The 18509-nt window shown below is 37.5% G+C and overlaps 1 pseudogene; it reads left to right on the forward strand.

Moving 5' to 3' along the window:
- Nucleotides 1–7370: 7370 nt before the first annotated feature.
- LOC141280915 (uncharacterized) lies at nucleotides 7371–17779 on the forward strand (annotated as a pseudogene).
- Nucleotides 17780–18509: the final 730 nt, after the last annotated feature.

Raw genomic sequence — 18509 nt, forward strand, 5'->3', positions numbered from 1 at the left:
TTACAGAATGTGCAGTTTGTATCTATATTTAGTTTGAATTTTGACACAATAAAGGTCTTTACAGGATAATACTGGTGAAGAACCTTAAAAGAAATCTTTTTGACCTTATTCGTCAATAAATACTTATTAGGAAGAGTCCATACCTTCTTCCACAAAATATTTTTCACTAATCTATTCCATTTTATGACAGCGTGAGGAGTGGAAACATAGTCATTAAGATAAAGAGAGCGAACATTTCTGTTATTTTTCATTGAGGAGTTAAAATATATTCTACCTACAAAAGTGTCAGTCAGGTCTGGAATAGGTATTACGGAACTTGTCAAATTACTATTGTTGCCCTTAAATAACATAACAACACCACTAGGGATAGCACCAAAAACAATGGCATACTGTTTTGGAGTAACAGGAATATTATAACAAGAGAGAAATCCTTGATAAGTAAATAACCATCTTGATTAAATAATTGACTGACCCGATTGATACCATTCTTGAACCAATTTTCAAAAAAAAAAAATGGATTTATGCTTATAACAGATATCCTTATTGTTCCATATGAAGTAATTGGTCGGAGAAAAATTGTGCTTGTAGATCATAGACCATGCTAATAAAGCTTGTTTATGAAAATTAGAAAGAGCAGCAGGGATTTTTTCAATGCTGAAATTGCAGAGTAAAAGAAAATTCAAACCACCCAATTGAGAAAAAACATGCTCGAGTATAATATTCCAAATACTGTATGGTTTTTTCAAGTAATTCCGGACCCAATTAATTTTGAAGGTGTTATTCAAAGTTGCAAAATCAACATAATTAAGTCCACCATTATTGTAGCTGTTGGATAAAACTGACCTTTTTATATAATGTGGCTTATTTTTCCATACAAAATTACACATTAATTGATCAACCTTTTACATATTGTTTTGTCAAGGTCTAATGAAATAGCTGCATAAGTCAGACGAGAAATGCCTTCAGCCTTAGAAAGCAGAATCCTTCCTTTCAAAGTTAAGTCTCTCTGAAGCCACTGATTAAATTTCTTTTTTGTTTTCTCTATGATTGGCAAGAAGTTTAGATCACATCTAAGTTTTGAATTTTTGGAGATCACAATTCCAAGGTAAGTAACTGTCTCTTTAACTGGAATGTTGCATATACTGGAAACAAGGCATTGCTTGATTGGCATTAAGTCACATTTGAGGACATTAAGATGGAGCCCAGAAGCATTAGAAAATGTTTTGATAATATTAAGAGCCAGGGGAATCTGATTTGAATTTTTAAGGAAAAGGGTAGTATCGTCAGCTAACTGACTAATGATGATCTCTTTACCCAAGATACTAACGCCTTGCAGAGCACTATTTTTGATGTAGGTGGCTAATAATTGAGTAGTCAATATGAACAAATATGGCGAAATGGGGCATCCCTGGCGTATTCCCCGATGTAGTTCAAATCTCGGGGAGGTACCATGTTTGAGCTTAATAGAGGAATTACCATGGGCATATAGAGTTTTAATCGCTTTGATGAAGAGGTCTCCAAAGCCAAATTTTTCCAAAGTTTTAAATATAAAGCCATGCTCGATAGAATCAAAGGCTTTGTAAAAGTCCAGAAAAAGCATATATCCATCATCCTTAACTAACTCTGAATAATCCAATAGATCAAAGACCAGCCGAATATTGTTCGAGATGTGCCGATTTTTTTAAAAGCCTGATTGTGTCTCATCGATAATGTCCTCTAAAGTTGTTTTTAAACGTTTTGAAAAGATTGTAGCAATAATTTTATAATCATAATTTAAAAGACTAATCGGGCGCTGTTCGATAGCAGGACTGAAAAAGGTTCTTCTCTATGTAAGGTGAAGTTTTAAATTAGCTTTCCTTTATGGGGTGTCGGTTAGAACACACTGAATTCCATTAGTTTCATGCAATAGGGTTTAATTTGTCATTCTTTAGTATTTCACAACACAGCAGTGCACAGAGTTACAGGTCACAAGCGTGTATAGGAGTTTAATGTGTGTTTATGTGTGGTCTACAAAGGAAAGAAATAAAGATATATATTAACAAATGTTTCTTAAATATGCACAGACATTACTTCACAACAGTTGTAAATCTCTCAATAAAACCTCTAAATGAGAATAATTTACAGAAATGAACTTACAGGCATTAAAACTATTACTCAATACTACCACCTGTTGGTCAGAAACGCCAAAACACTGAAACCGAAACTTATTTCTGAGGTAAATTAAACGAACTGAATATAAACCAGACATATTGCTTAGATAAAGATCAAATGGCAAGCATTTACATTATTAATGTGATAATCACACATATATACATACAAATCAAACGATGCTTACCAGAGATATGCAATAATGACTAATAATAATGAATAATAAGTAATACTGAACATAATTGGCACATTTAAATATTGTCAAAAGCCCGCGACAAACAGCTTAAATAACAACAAATACTTATATTTCAGATACAGAATAACATTGAATGAATACTTTACAAACCCCTGAACTAACATTGATTATCTACTGAAAAGACAGATAACTTACTTTGCGTATTCACGCACACTTTGCACACATACAGTCCCGCTCGCATCTGCTGCTGAATAAATCTCCCTGACGACCACTAATGGAAAAGTGCGCATGCGCACAGAACGCAGCCTTTCTAACAGGTGCCAATTGTCAAGGAATAGTAAATCTTTTTTAGGCTTAGGGATAAGTGTTATTAAGCTTTGAGTTAGAGGAGAGGGAAGAGAACCCAAATTAATACTTTCATAAATAACTTCTAATAAAAATGGGGCTAAATCTTTAGCAAATGTTTGATAAAACTCACAGGTAAGGCCGTCTACACCTGGAGATTTATTAACCTTCAAATATTTGATTGCTTCAAGAACCTCAGCTAATGCAATAGGACGATCACAAAAATCTTTATCTTGATCGCTAATGCATTTAGTGTTATTGACCGAGCACATAAAAGATGAAACACTGTTATAACAAAAATGGCTGCTATAAAGATTTCTATAAAATTCTGAACAGTGTTTGGCTATTTCTTTCGGATCATCAGAGATAAAGTTATTGATTTTTAACTGATGAATGTTGTTTGTAGTCATAGCTTTTTCCAGCCTAAACAAGTAAGCCGAGTTTTGTTCACCTTCTTCAAGCCAACGTCTTCTGGATCTTACAAAAGCACCTCCAGCTTTAATTTTATAAAGCTCATCCAATTTTTGCTGACATTCAAAAAGAGTTCTGTTTTCTTCCAAAGAAAGGCTATCAGGGCATCTAGAAGAAAGGTATGTTATAGTAGAAATAACATCCTCTTCTTGAGCTCTTTTTAATTTGGCAACTTTACTGCAGTAATTTCTGAAAAACTTGCCCAGTTCAAATTTGAGTAACTCCCAATGTTTACCACAAATCCGTTCTGTTTTGGCTATATGTTTAAATAACAATTAATTAATTTCTTTACCTCAAGAATTACAATCTCATGTTTTAATACTGAACTGTTAAGTTTCCAGTAAGAGTTACAAAATTTAGTAGAGGACACTGGACGTAAATCAATATTAATTTGGATTGCTTTGTGATCAGTTAATGGGGTAGCTAAAATATCTGTACTTATATTATCTTTAAGTGTTTGAGACACCAACCAAAAGTCAATTCTTGATTGCTTCGACCTTGAATTATTACACCAGGTAAAAACTGTTTCATGAGGGTGTTTAACTCTCCAGACATCGATTAGATCAAATTTTTGCATTAGCAGCTTTAGCTTTACATTTAAATTAGAATTGTGACCTGGAGGCCATCTATCAACCAGGTTATCTAATGTGATATTAAAATCAACACCTAAAAGTATATGTGCATTAGGAAACTTGGATAACCAGTGAACAATTTTTTCTTCTATCTTGTCTAAAAAAGTATCATTTTGTATCTTTGTATTATACCCGTAAATATTTATGATAATGAAATCATATACTGAATTTGAGCAACATGACACACAAAATGTCCATTACAATCGAAGTCTGTATGGGGAAGTTTACCAGTAAATACGTTTTTAAGTGTACAAACACCTGCAGACCGTTGAGAAGCATGAGAACAAAAAATGTCATTCCCCCATTGGGATTTCCAAAAAGGCACATCCTCAGAAATACTGTGAGTCTCTTGAAGAAAACAAAAATCTGTCTTCCGCTGTTTGGCAAATAAAAAAATTGCTTTCCGCTTTAAATTGTTTCTAAGTCCCCTGGCATTAAGTGAAGTTATAGATAAAGACATCAGAACAGCAAAAAAGTCAATATCAAGAACAATAAGTCACTTGAACGAAAAAAAGAGCTCAGAAACAGCTACTCGATGAGCTGAGAGCACAACGTCATATCAACACCGAACGCATAATCATAAACGGACAGAATACAGACGTAATATCAAAAAAAATATCTGGTCCAGAACAGGATGAATGTTCATCATTTTTAAATTGGACTTAACTAACGTGTAAACAGAATCTGCGTTTAGTTCAGAAAATTCAGCCTGTTGGGAAGATCTCTTTTTTATCAACAAAGGCACGGCCAGCTACAAAGTAGGCAATTTTTCCGGCTTTTCGTGCTTGCTCTACTAGTGGCCATAACTTCATCCTGCTTTCTCTGTCGGTCTTACACAGATCCTCTCTGAAGCGCAAACCGTTTTCCCGTAGATAAGTCGAATTTTGGCTGCAGCCCAAACTGCAGCTCTGTGTATCCGCGAAGAGAACTGAATGATCACCCCGCGAGTAGAATTTGTTCTCTTCGCACCAACACGATGCACAGTGTCAATCACATCTGGAAGGCGATCAGCGTGCTCTGGCAGTAATCTCTGACAAACACGAATCACTTCTTTCCTCACATTTTTCTCATCCACATTTTCTGGCATGCCGTGTAATTTCAAATTCCAGCGCCTAGAGTAGCGTTCCAGCTCAGAGATGCGTGATTCCAGTGTGGTAATTCAAGTACTCTCCTCCAACAACGATGATTCGACTTGTGACATTTTGGTCTTTACCTCATTTACTTCAGCACACACAGAATTCAGCTGTTCTTTCAATCCGGCAATGTGAGAAGTATTGACCGCAACCATCGACTCCAGCTTATCAGATCTCATGTTTATGAGTTCAGACAATTTCGTGACAATATCGTCAGCGGACTCATCACGGCCTTTCTTTAAAGGAGGTTTCACAGGAGTATTAGGAAGCGAGGGGAAATCTTCTTCTGTCATCATAGAAAATTCAATTTTCTCTTCAGGCCTAGAGTAAGTGTGACAACTGTCGACAAGGACATTGCGAACTGCAGAGCAAGCTGATGTCTCCATGTCAGCGGCTGTTTCTTTCTTCTTCGTCGCAGAATTCTTTCTTTTCTTATCTGTTGACATATTTCTTGAAAATAAACAAACTATAGTGCATAAGAAGTACTTAACGTCTCAACGAAGCAGGAATTAATATCAAAAGGTCCGTTTAAATGCTTAATATCAACTTTGTTGACTGACGTTAGAACTCAGCACGTCTGTTCACGGCGCCATCTTGTCTGCCCCCCACTCCGGACTTGTGGTCCTCCTCAGAGTCCACACTCTGATGACATCATAGAGTGCAGACTTTAGGGACCCTTGATGCGAGGCAGAGGGCGCACCGAAGTCGTATTTTGGGACAGACTTGAGCGTCACGCCGGAAATAGTTAGAGAGGTGCTTTTGTTGTGGTTTCGGATACGCGTTGCAATGGACTCTATGAACGGCGGTGCTTGACGTATTTCCGGTGAAATCTCAGGATGCTGGACTACTTCCGCCAGTTATAGAGCTCAATGATATTCAGGAATGTTGGTTGCCAAAATAGCCAAAATAACACTGCAAATTTTGTTGATGCTTGTTTAATTTACATAGAAATAACTTATACTTCACATTTAATGCCATAATGACATTTGAACATATGAAAGTATATTTTTATATACGGGAGAACCGAACTTCTAGCCACCACTGGTGTGTGTCATAGTGTTTACAGCATTAGACTCAAGCATGACAACTTCTACACTGCTACCCTGTATCTGCATTAACACTAGTTTTAGATAGAAATTGCACTGATAACAGTGATATTCATCTGTTGTTGATATACTTATGAATTTTGTATAATTGTTATCATCAGTACTAGTGAAGATAACATCTGTGGTTATACAAGCAAAATGTTAGAACAGTAAAAAACGTGTATTTTGCGCATTTATGTATGCTTTATTAATAACAAATGCAAAAGACAAATAGAAAATTCATATCAATGACAACAAGAATAACTTAAGAGAAAAATAAAACACACACACAACAAACTAAATACACGGAGTATTAAAAAAAACAAACAGCACAAGAAATAAACAAATAATGGAATAGATTTCTTAAATGGACTTTACCATAGTCAACAGTTCTTTTTGCGTTGTTATTTATATCTTATAAAGTTCCAAGATATAACTAAAAAATATCCAAGTAAAAATGTTTTGACAATCGACGTGAATATACAAAAAAAAAAGGTATTAAACGTCACATTTAATATCAGTCCTGCTGCAGTTCGTGTTGCTTTTTCCTCATATAGCAGTGAGATTTCATTTACGTCTTTTAATTTACCTGACACTTTAACCCTTAAGAGTTCCTAGGGACATTTTGTGCCATTTTGATTTTGATTTTTAAACCATCTTGACTGTGATGATTGAATATTGCCCAAACTTGCCAAAGGTTAATCATTTTTGATACATTTTAGAATTTTGGTTTCAGTTTTTTAAATTAGCTTAAAATGGCAAAGCTACGCAAAAACCGACTAATGTGTTCCTAAGGACAAAAACTGCCCCATTGAAAACCATTATAACTACCATTTTTGACCCCCCATTTATCTTAACATAAACTAATACATACCTTTATGTCAATATATCATTTTAAACTACTGGCCTTGAAGTTTTAATTTTTATACTTGTCCACCAGGTGGCGCTACTTTTTACCATTTCATGCATTCATCAAAATGTCACAATTTTTGCTGTTTTCTGCGGACCGCATAGCTGCTGAAAAGATAAACCTTTAATGTTGAAAATTGGTGTGTGTGTAAAAAAAGTGTGTCTGAGGGATAAGGGGGTGTTGGTGATGTCGGGGTGGGGTCGGTGTTGAGTGGGGCAGGGGGGCATATTCAACATATCCAAATTCTTCTCTCTTTGAAGGCCACATTCTGCGTTATAAACTAATTCAGTAATAAAAACGATAAGAGGCAAGAACCGAAACAAAATCAATCTTCATTTTGTTTCTCGCTCATGTTGTTTATGCAAGTACACTGCTATAAGTATGAACAGTATAGCAGAAGTAGTGAAAATGGCAAGGCATTACAGCACACATAAGGCTCTAGAAATAATCATGCACTTCAAGAGCGAGGATGGCTCTTCATCTTCCTCCGAGGATTCTGAGGTCGACACGGAGGCCTCAGAGGTGGAAGTAGACCAGCTGGAGTCTAATTCATTAGAGGGATCTTCAGAAGACTTGTCAGAAGGTGAGAGCAGAGAGGAGATGGATGAAGGGGCGACAGGATGGACGTCAAATATTGAAAAATCTTCTGGTCTCCCACAAACATGGAGACGCTCCGCTACTTCCCAGCAGCCAGAGATTTGATCCCAGGGCTCACACAGGCCACTGCCCAAATCAGTGCCCTGACTTGAAGGTTTTCATTGATGCTGATGCATGAAATCCTGCAGCATATTGGGGCCATGACAAATCTACATGGGAGACAGTCATAGACTGGAGAGATCTTGAGACAGAGAAACTGCAGGCTTATGTGGGCCTGCTCATTCTGACCGGTGTTTACAGATAAAAAATGAATCAGCCCTCAGTCTCTGGAGTGAGAAATCAGGACAGGTCACTATCTGGGCTACGATGTCCCACAAAAGGTTTCACGACATCAGCCGAACACTGTGGTTCGATTAATGTTAACATATTGGCATTTAAAGGGTTAAATTTTCCACAAATTTAATTAATATTTGACATATATGTTTCAGGAAGAAGTAGTGTTAAAACATTTAATAGTTTTAAGTGGAAAAAATTATTGATATATGATATTTTTAGAGCAGTTTTGGGGAAGGTGTCATTTTGGCCTTAGGATCATTTTGGCCTTAGGAAGTGTGAGTTTTGTATAAAATCTGACCCTGTTCAAAAAATAACAATGCATCAAAATCAATGTTGCTACCAATCTTTGACCCATCCTAGGGTCTAATAATAATTATAATCAAATGGTGGTTCAAATGTTTTTTGGGGGAAAATATTTAGTTTATTTGTTTTTTTCTGTTAAAAAACATGGGTTAATGTAAACAAACTGGCATGTAAAGGGTAAAAATTTCCACAAATTGAATTAATATTTCATATGTATGTTTCAGGCAGAAGTTGTTCTAAAAGACTGAATCGTTTAAAGTGGAAAAAAATATTGACATATGATATTTTTAGAGCAGTTTTGTGAAGGTGTCATTTTGTGGCCTTAGGAACACTTAAGGAAGTTTTTTATAAAATCTGACCTTGTTAAAAAAATAACAATGCATGAAAATCAATGTTGCTACCAATCTTTGACCCATCCTAGGGTATAATAATAATAATAATCACATGGTGGTTCAAATGTGTTTTTTGGAAAATATTTAGTTTTTTTGTTTTTTTTCTGTAAAAAAAACATGGGCTAATGTAAGCAAACATGCATATAAAGGGTTAAAATTTCCACAAATTTTATTAATATTTGATATCTATGTTTCAGGCAGAAGTAGTTCTAAAAGACTGCATTGTTTAAAATGAACAACAATATTGACGTATGATATTTTTAGAGCAATTTTTGGGAAGGTGTCATTTTGTGGCCTTAGGAACACTTAAGGAAGTTTTTTATAAAATCTGACCTTGTTCAAAAAATAACAATGCATGAAAATCAATGTTGCTACCAATCTTTGACCCATCCTAGGGTATAATAATAATAATAATCACATGGTGGTTCAAATGTGTTTTTTGGAAAATATTTAGTTTTTTTGTTTTTTCTGTTAAAAAAAACATGGGCTAATGTAAACAAACAGGCATATAAAGGGTTAAAATTTCCACAAATTTAATCAATATTTGATATGTATGTTTCAGGCAGAAGTAGTTCTAAAAGACTGCATCGTTTAAAATGAAAAAAAATATTGACGTATGATATTTTTAGAGCAATTTTTGGGAAGGTGTCATTTTGTGGCCTTAGGAACACTTAAGGAAGTTTTTTATAAAATCTGACCTTGTTCAAAAAATAACAATGCATGAAAATCAATGTTGCTACCAATCTTTGACCCATCTCAGGGTATAATAATAATAATAATAATCACATGGTGGTTCAAATGTGTTTTTTGGAAAATATTTAGTTTTTTTGTTTTTTTCTGTTAAAAAAAACATGGGCTAATGTAAACAAACAGGCATATAAATGGTTAAAATTTCCACAAATGTAATCAATATTTGATATCTATGTTTCAGGAAGAAGTAGTTCTAAAAGACTGCATCGTTTAAAATGAAAAAAAAATATTGACTTATGATATTTTTAGAGCAGTTTTGTGAAGGTGTCATTTTGTGGCCTTAGGAACACTTAAGGAAGTTTTTTAAAGGAACTCTTGAGGGTTAAGATAACATTACAAAGACATTAATCCTGAATCATAAAAACAGCACAAAGCTCTGCTAGTATGATGAACATATCATAATGATTACAGAGATAAGACGACTTGTAACCTTTCTCGAGTTTGCACATCTGGACAATTCTTCACACATCACAGGTTGTAAATTTGGGTAAATCCAGCAAACAACGAGTACATTTAGCGATTCTGCCGTCACTCCGCTTTAAATCTCCCGTACCGGAAACTGAAGAGCAGCCTTGAGTCAAACGCGGAAGTTAAGCATGCATAGAGTCCATTCTGGTGGGAGAAATATGTTGCCTGTAGTTAGGGGTCAAGCCCAGAATGGGCGAGACCCCTATTGGGATTGTTAGTTTTCTTATTATTATTATTATCTATTATTCTTCTTCTTCCGCCATTGCGTCTATGGCAGCCCATAGAACCGTACGTAGGAAAGTTATGAAATTTGGCACACTCAAAGAGGACATTCCAAATAGTCAAGACACCAAATTTGGAGTGTCTATGTCAAACCCAATAGCGCCACCAACAGTCCAAATTTTCACTTACATTTTTGGTTATAACTGCTGACCCGTACGTCATAGAAACGCAATTCTTGTTTCTTCTGATTCCTTGGCTCATGCCGATTCGATTGCACCATATGACGTCATTTCGGTTATGCTATTTATTTTGATATTTTGAATTGTTTATAAAACCTACTTTTTCGAACTTGTCCTAGAGCTTTTGTCCAATTTGCGTAAAGAAGTGTGTAGGTGTGTAGCATCTAGAGACACTCATTGCAAAAAGTTATGGAATTCGTGTCGATTCGCCAATCCGTTTCCGTATACCGCGTCAACGAATTTTACGTAGATTGCGTAAAAACGGATTTGAGGCTGTATCTTCGCCAAAGTTAAACGTATTCACACGACACTTGGTTGTTTTGATGGCAGTCATGACCTGAGGGTTCGTGCCCAGTTTCGTCACAGCGCCACCTAGTGTTCACGAGATTTGAAAAATGGCTATTTTTGCTTATAACTACTGCAAACTTGAGTCTAAAATTATACAAGTGCTATTGTTAGATTCCTTGAGGCATGCCGAGTCAAACGATACCAAATGGTTTTCAGTCGGCCATTTTGGGGGTCGGCCATTTTGATTTTTAACTTTTTTTGTCGGAAAGTTATGAATTTTGGCACACTCAAAGAGGACATTCCAAATAGTCCCCACACCAAATTTGGAGTGTCTTTGTCAAACCCTATAGCGCCACCAACAGTCCAAATTTTCACTTGCATTTTTGGTTATAACTGCTGACCCATACGTCATAGAAACGCAATTCTTGTTTCATCTGATTCCTTGGCTCATGCCAATTTGATTTCACCATATGACGTCATTTCGGTTATGCTAATTATTTTGATATTTTGAATTGTTTGTAAAACCTACTTTTTCGAACTTGTCCTAGAGCTTTTGTCCAATTTGCGTAAAGAATGGGTGTTTAGCATCTAGAGACACTCATGGCAAAAAGTTATGGAATTCGTGTCTATTCGCCGATCCGTTTCCGTATACCGCGTCATAACATTTTACGTAGAGCGCGAACAAACGGATTTGAGGCTGTATCTTTGCCAAAGTAGTTTTGATGGCAGTCATGACATGAGGGTGCGTGCACAGTTTCGTCACAGTGCCACATAGTGTTCACGAGATTTGAAAAATTGCTATTTTTGCTTATATCTAATGCTAGCTTGATATTAAAATTATGGATTTGTGGCTATATCTTCGCAAAAGTTTTGCACATTAATGTATGCATTGCCAGTGGTTCTGTGGTTAGTGTAGGTTGTCTACAAATCGGAAGGTTGGTGGTTCAAACCCCAGCTCCACCTTACCAAGTGTTGAGGTGTCCATGAGTGAGACATCTAACCCCAACTGTTATATGTCATGAACTGAGGGTGCATGGAACGGTTTGTCACAAGGCCACCTAGTGGTCACGAGATTTGAAAAGTGACGGTTTTTGTTTTTATACTGCAAAATTGAATCTAAAATCATGAAATTGCTATTGTTAGATTCCTTGAGGCATGCCGAGTCAAACGATACCAAAATGTTTTCGGATGGCCATTTTCAATTACAAAGCATACCAACTTTTTCAAACTCCTCCTACAGCGTTCATTTGATTGGCTTGGATTTGGTACACACAATCTAGACTCTAGACAAAAAGTCATAAAAAGATTTTGATAGACCAATCAGTTATTGTATAGCGCATCAACAAATATTATGGCAAGCACGCCGGAATGGATTTGAGGCTATATCTTTGCAAAAGTTTTGCATATTAATGTGCGTGTTTCCAGTGGTTCAGTGGTTAGTGTAGGATGTCTACAAATCGGAAGGTTGGTGGTTCAAACCCCAGCTCCACCTGACCAAGTGTTGAGGTATCATTGAGAACCCCAACTGCTCCTGATGAGCTGGATGGCTCTCGCATGGCTGACAGTGTATGAATAGGTGAATGTTTCACAACTTGTAAATGTCATGTACTGAGGGTGCATGAAATGTTTTGTCACAGAGCCACCTATTTCATCAGCATTTTTTTGAAAGCCCTTGTAAACTTTTCAGTGCCCCCTAGTGGTTAAGAGTTTTGAGGCTTTATCTCCAGATCGCTTTATTGTGTGTACACCATATTTGGTGGGTGTCATCACAATTATGACCTGAGGCACCATCAATTGTTTTGGTGCAGTGCCCCCAGTGGTCAAGTCATTTGAGGCTATATCTCAACATTGCTTAATCATATGTATATAAAATTTGGTGGGTGTCATCACAATCATGACCCGCGGCACCATCTATTGTTTCGGTGCAGCACCACCAAGATAAAGAAGATTTGAAAAATTGCAATTTTTGCCTTAATCTACTGAAAACTTAGATTTAAAATCAAGACAGTCATTATTGATACTTCATTCTGTGCCCTTTTTGGCTTGACCCCGGCATCGCTGCTTTGCAGCTATATTTGTTTTTACTTTTGTGCTTGCAGAATGGCTATCCATGCAGCCATATCGCCGTCGTCAGCTCCAACGTCGCAAAAGAGAGTGTTTTTTATTCGTTTATTCAAATGCTGGTGGCACACACAGAGCAAGAGGTAGACTAGGAAATATAATTATTGGTTACGTTAAATTTGTCAGAACTCACGAGTGCATTAAGTTGCTTATTTATTTATTGATTGATTGATTTTGCTTTACAGGTCAGCCGACTGTTTCGATATACGGGGTTAAATCGGTCCATGCCTGTGCTCCGAATTTATTTCGATGCCGAAAGAGATATGCGGCCAGACTTCTGTCTAAACAGAAAGTCAGTCAGCAGTCTTATTCAGATTCTTATGGACATGAACATGCATGACCATGGATGGGGAAAACACTTGGAAGTACTTATTTTTCTTTACTGGCTTGCACACGCACTGTCTTACAGAGTTACGGGGCGGACCTTTTCTATTCCCAAATCAACCATGTGCAGAGTTGTGCATAAAATCGCCAGGGAAATAAAGAATGCAGTGGCAGCAGGCTGGGTTATTTGTTATCCTCGTCCAGAACAACTTCATACCATTGGCCTTGGATTTGCGCAACTGGCACGGCGGTGGGAGCAATTGATGGATGCCACATAAGAATTAAACCACCTGGCCGAAATAAAGAGGAATACTTCAATTACAAACAGTATTATAGCATCCAAATGCAGGCAGTGTGTGACTCAGGTCGATTTCTTAAAATTTTTGTGGGCTACCCTGGATCTGTTCATGACACTCGTGTTTTTAAGAACAGTCCACTTTATTACAATGCTGAATATCCCCCAGCTGGTTACTTTCTTCTAGGTGACGGTGGGTATCCAAGTATTGATAGGCCAATCCGAGTTGTTACACCATATAAGCTGCCCTTACAAGGACCAGTGGAGGAAAGGTTCAATCGATGCCATTCACGAGGCCGAATAGTAATCGAGCGAGCTTTTGGGATGATGAAAGCAAGGTGGAGGAGAACATTGTTCTCTGCTTTAGAGGTAAAAGTCGGCTTCTGTACGCACGTGGTAATCGCATGTGCATTCCTGCATAATGTGTGTTTAACAAATGGTGATGTGCTTGAGCCGGACGATGCACAGGATGCTGAACCCCCCTGCCCACCACCACCACCTGATGCAGCGGACCCCGTTGATAGGTCTGCAGTCCAGTTCAGGGATAGACTGGCAGCACGGGTTTCTGCTCCTCTTGGTGTGCAGCATCCACTGATGGAACATGATTACACACTGTGATGTTAATGAATTTTGAAATTCGTTCCTGCCCCATTTACTGCACTTTTATTGTTAGCTCGTTTTATTTATAAGACTTAACGTATATGAACTTAATTTTGTGTTGTACTTGAGCATTTGATGTTATGCACTTAAAAAAAATAACAAAACAAACTCAGTATTACACTGCCTGACCTTATTTGTAAATTTACAAGTACTGTTTTGTTTTGGGGTTTGTTTACTTCGGAGTGATAATGCTGTAACATCTGGCTGGACGTCAACTAGAGGTCCTTTCAGTCTGGGTCGTTAACGGTTTCATGCTGTGACCCTAGATTGAGTTTTGTCACCAGGTCTGCTCGGACACTTTCATCAGAAGATCCTAATCTCCTGATAACACACATTTCCAGACCTATTGACTGTCTCTGGCTGTTTTATTGTCCCAATCTAAGCAAATTAACACCTCAAAGCAAACTTCAAACCGTGAGCAGAGACGAAGCAGCCATGACACAAAAATGATTCTGTCTAAGATATCAGCTAAGACCAAAATAAATTGGTTTAAATTGTATATATTATATATCCTTGTATTGCATGTTTGTATCTGTAATGAACCATTTTCTTGTAACACTATAGGGATGCTTTGTTCATTTTAGCATGTCTCATAATTCACATTCATGAGATTACTATTTGATGTGTGTTTCAAACCATACCTTGTTTACACTTTTAATAATCCCCTTTTCCTTTCCTGATCAATGATGTGCATCATCTGACCATGACTGATATCAAACTTGTTAAATATTAATCAAAATTATTATTTAACAAAAACTTTAGCATAGTCCATCTATGCAAATGAGTCTGGTAAAACAAAGACAAAGTTTTCCTACTCTATCAACACCCTTTTGGATTGGTCATCTGAACTTCAAGGGGTTGGTCTAAACTCAGGTTAAGAGGCCTGCACCCCAATTCATCAACGCTCATCAGCACACAGTTGGCCTACAGTTCTTCTCCCAGCTCAGCTCCCAGCTCAGCTTCCTGCTGTGGGACCCCTATCCTTCTATTTTCACGGGCACCCTGACACTTGGACAAACTTTAACAAATTGGACAAATTAATCGCCACAGATCAACCAGACCGACGGACTAACCCAAAAAGGAACAACTCCTACGGACACCTCCAAGGACTCCGTCACGTGACCACAAACTCAGGAACTCTCTTCCTCGCATACGCGCCCATACAGCTGGACGTACACACGTGCCTCACAAAAGCCAAACGCAAGTATCGCTTGTTCATTCGCTGTAAAAAGTTATTGCCCCTTTTAATTAAGGTGATTCTTAGAGTTCTGATGATTTGTGCAGAAGTTAAGTCTATAGTGATATTGCCCTTCCTTTACTCTCTCTCTCTCTTAATTTTCCATTCTTTCTCTTTCATATATGTTTCTTGTTTGTTGTTTGTATGTATAGTTAGTCTTGTATGTTTTTGTAGTGTAACGTAGTTTAATAAACCGGTTTTGCATTTCACAATTGAATTGTTTCTGTGTTCAATGCTCATGAAATAAATGTCACTTAATCTGCCGTTAAGATCTTAAAGCTACATGCTTAAACATACTTTATAGCAGTAAGAATGTTATTTTCTAAAGGCCACAGAATTAACTTCTTAAATGAACAATTATGAGTATTTGCTGGACAAATACATTAATTAATTGTTATTATTATTCTGCTAAATCAGTTTAAAATCTTAATAATTTGTATAATTAATTAGTTAATTGTACTTATTATTCCATTTGAGCTAAATATGGGAATTTCCCCAAATTCCCTTAAATTCCCGTAGTGTTTCGGTTGGAGGTTTATGGTGTTTTAAATAACGCCGTTCTCCTCCTCACGCTGAATCGCTACATATTAATGGTGGAGAAAGCGCGGGCAGATTTAAACATTATTTCTGAGCAAAAACAGTTAACAGGTCAAATGTGTTTTGCATTGTGTGAATGAAAAGAACTATCAGCTATAACTGTGTTCGTTCTTATATTGGTATGAATGAAAATGTAATTTCCTGTATCATTTTCAGGACATAACAGACTCGCGCCCCTGTTATGTATAGTTAACTGCAGTCTTTAAGGTAACCGCATTACCGTCTGATTCCGCCTAACAAAGAGTATAATTCCTTTATTTAGAGCGAAGCGGTGGTCGAGTGAGTACTCCCATCTGATAAGGCCTTTTTGTTATCTCCAGGAAATTATTTACAATTAGAGAAGCTGTCTATTGCATTTTTCCATTTTATTCACGTACGTGGATTTTTAAAATTGTAAGACTTTTCAATTTTAAAGGAGATAAACCTTGATCAAGTAACTTATGTCAACGTAGAAGAAAGCCCGTTAGACTTTTATTTATTGTGTGTCCCGGTAACGTAAGCCAAAACTGGCACCGGACGAACACAGCTCAAATTACATCCGTTGTCTTAGCAACGCAGCGGTCGCCGATGTAATTATTGTATGGAAGCGAATCTTTGTCAGTTTAAAGCGTACTACCTAGTTCTAACACTAGATGTCAGTCTTGAGTGTCTAACACTTCTCCTTCTCTCTCACTTTACGCCTGACTTCCGCTTTCTTTGTTTGTTGGGCGAAATATCGCCATCTGGTGGGGAAAGCTTGTTTGGTCCTCTCATAAACTCTTTTGGGAGTGTATGACAGGAGTCAAACTGGGATTTTTGATCTCACTTTGATAACTAGGTTATTCTACTACTTTGTAGTTTTATTTCCTACATATTGAATGTTATGGTCTTAAATTATAAATAATAATTAATATTGCTATGCCTTTATTAAGTTATTATTTCTTTATTTTATTTTTATTTTATTTTGATTTATTTTATTTCATTTTTGCTGTTCTCTCCCGCTCCCTACTTTCCTATTTTCTTTTCTATTGTAGAGATTGTATTTTAATTAAGTTTAAATTTAAATTTAATGCAGTTTGATTTATTTTAAATTTTAATTGAATTAATTCTTTACTGTGAATAGAATCTAGCCCCATAAGTCCCATTCTCAGTGAATTCATTTATGTTTTAACTGGTGCAATAGGATAAGCCCCCTGTCCCTCGCAAGTTGGGCCTAGCCCAGCCACTCTAGCTAAGCCACTCCCCTAGCTCGCATGACTTCATAGTGCCCTCTCCCTGTAAGGCCCTGTCATTAAATCTAGGGTAGAGAACCTGCTAAGCTAAAACAGGGATCCCCTTCTCATCCCTATTTTCCTCTCACATCCTTTTCATTTCTCAGCCTTCTGACTTTGTCTGTTTGGCTGTCTTATTTTCTTTTCAGTTTATTTTTATTTGAATCTCTTTTATTTTTATCCATTTTATTTTATTTGTTTTATTTTCAGCAATTTATCTTTCTCACCTTCTATTTGCTTTTTATTTTATTTTATCATTATAATTAATTAACTTTAATTATTTTGATCTTATTTTTATTTTTGGGCTGAAAGACCATATCTGCACAAACCATGAGAAAATGTATTAGTAATGCGACCGATTAACCAAATGTCTGAAGCGACCAATAGGTTAAAACACATCGTCCATTCACTAAACTTTTTCCCTTTTTACCCACACTAATTATCTGCGCCGCCGAAGCAAGGCCCCGATAATAGTTTTTATTTGTGCCACTAGCTGATCACGTCAGTTAGACCCACATAGACCATATTTTTATTTATTTATTTTAGCTCGTTAAAATTCTGCGGACTTGTATTGGCTCTTTGTGTTTTGTCACCCACCAGTGCACCAACGTGTCCAGATCACCCAGCCCTGCCAACCACTGTGAGCAGCTGGAGGCATGGCTCAACGATCCGACATCTGACCTCCTGCCCAATGTCGCCAACGATCTGCAGCGTCGAGACCGAGAGCAACGGGATGGCAACCTGGACGAGATCATAGCCCGTGATTCAACGCAGAGCTAAAGCCACAAGGAGATGGCAAGGATCACAGGTGCCATCGCTCACAACATCATCATCCAGCTAAAGTGGGACGAAAGGAACGTCACCCACCTGGAACAGGATGCAGCAACGCTAAAGCTTCAAGCAAAGGAAGCCTGGAGGAATCAGGAGGACGCGCAGACTCGTCTAGATCGGCTGACACAGGAATCCAAGGATCGGCAGCAGCTGATTGAGGAGGAACACAAGAGGATAAAGAATGAGGCGGGACAACTTCACAAGGCCATCTCACAACTCCACACAGACACCGAGCACAGAGAGCAGCAGGAAAAGACCGCCAAAGAGGAGCTGGGAAAGCTCCTGCAGGCCAAAAGTCTTCTGGTAAGAGCCAAGGCAGAACAGAAAAAACGTGATGCCAAGTCCAAGGCCTACGAAAACCACCTGCAAGCTGCTCAAGCTGAAATTCAAGTTCTTGTTCAGCAACATCACCAACCTAAGGACGAACGTGATTCCGTCCAAAAAGAACTTTTATATGGTTTCAGAATGCAAGCTGAACCATTGAGAGAGAAAGCATAATTCTCCTCTCATCCAATCAGTGTCTCTGCACTCCCCCACCAAAGTTTCCTGCTGAAAAGGAGGGGGGGTGAGAGCCCACTGTTAAGAACTTTGCCAGCCAGCGTCCACAACCCTTTCACAAGAACACAAAAGGGGTGGGGCCAACACCTTTCCCAACACTGTCTAAAGACACATGGCGTGG

This window comes from Paramisgurnus dabryanus, chromosome 16 (genome assembly GCF_030506205.2).
Source record: "Paramisgurnus dabryanus chromosome 16, PD_genome_1.1, whole genome shotgun sequence".
Taxonomy (NCBI): domain Eukaryota; kingdom Metazoa; phylum Chordata; class Actinopteri; order Cypriniformes; family Cobitidae; genus Paramisgurnus; species Paramisgurnus dabryanus.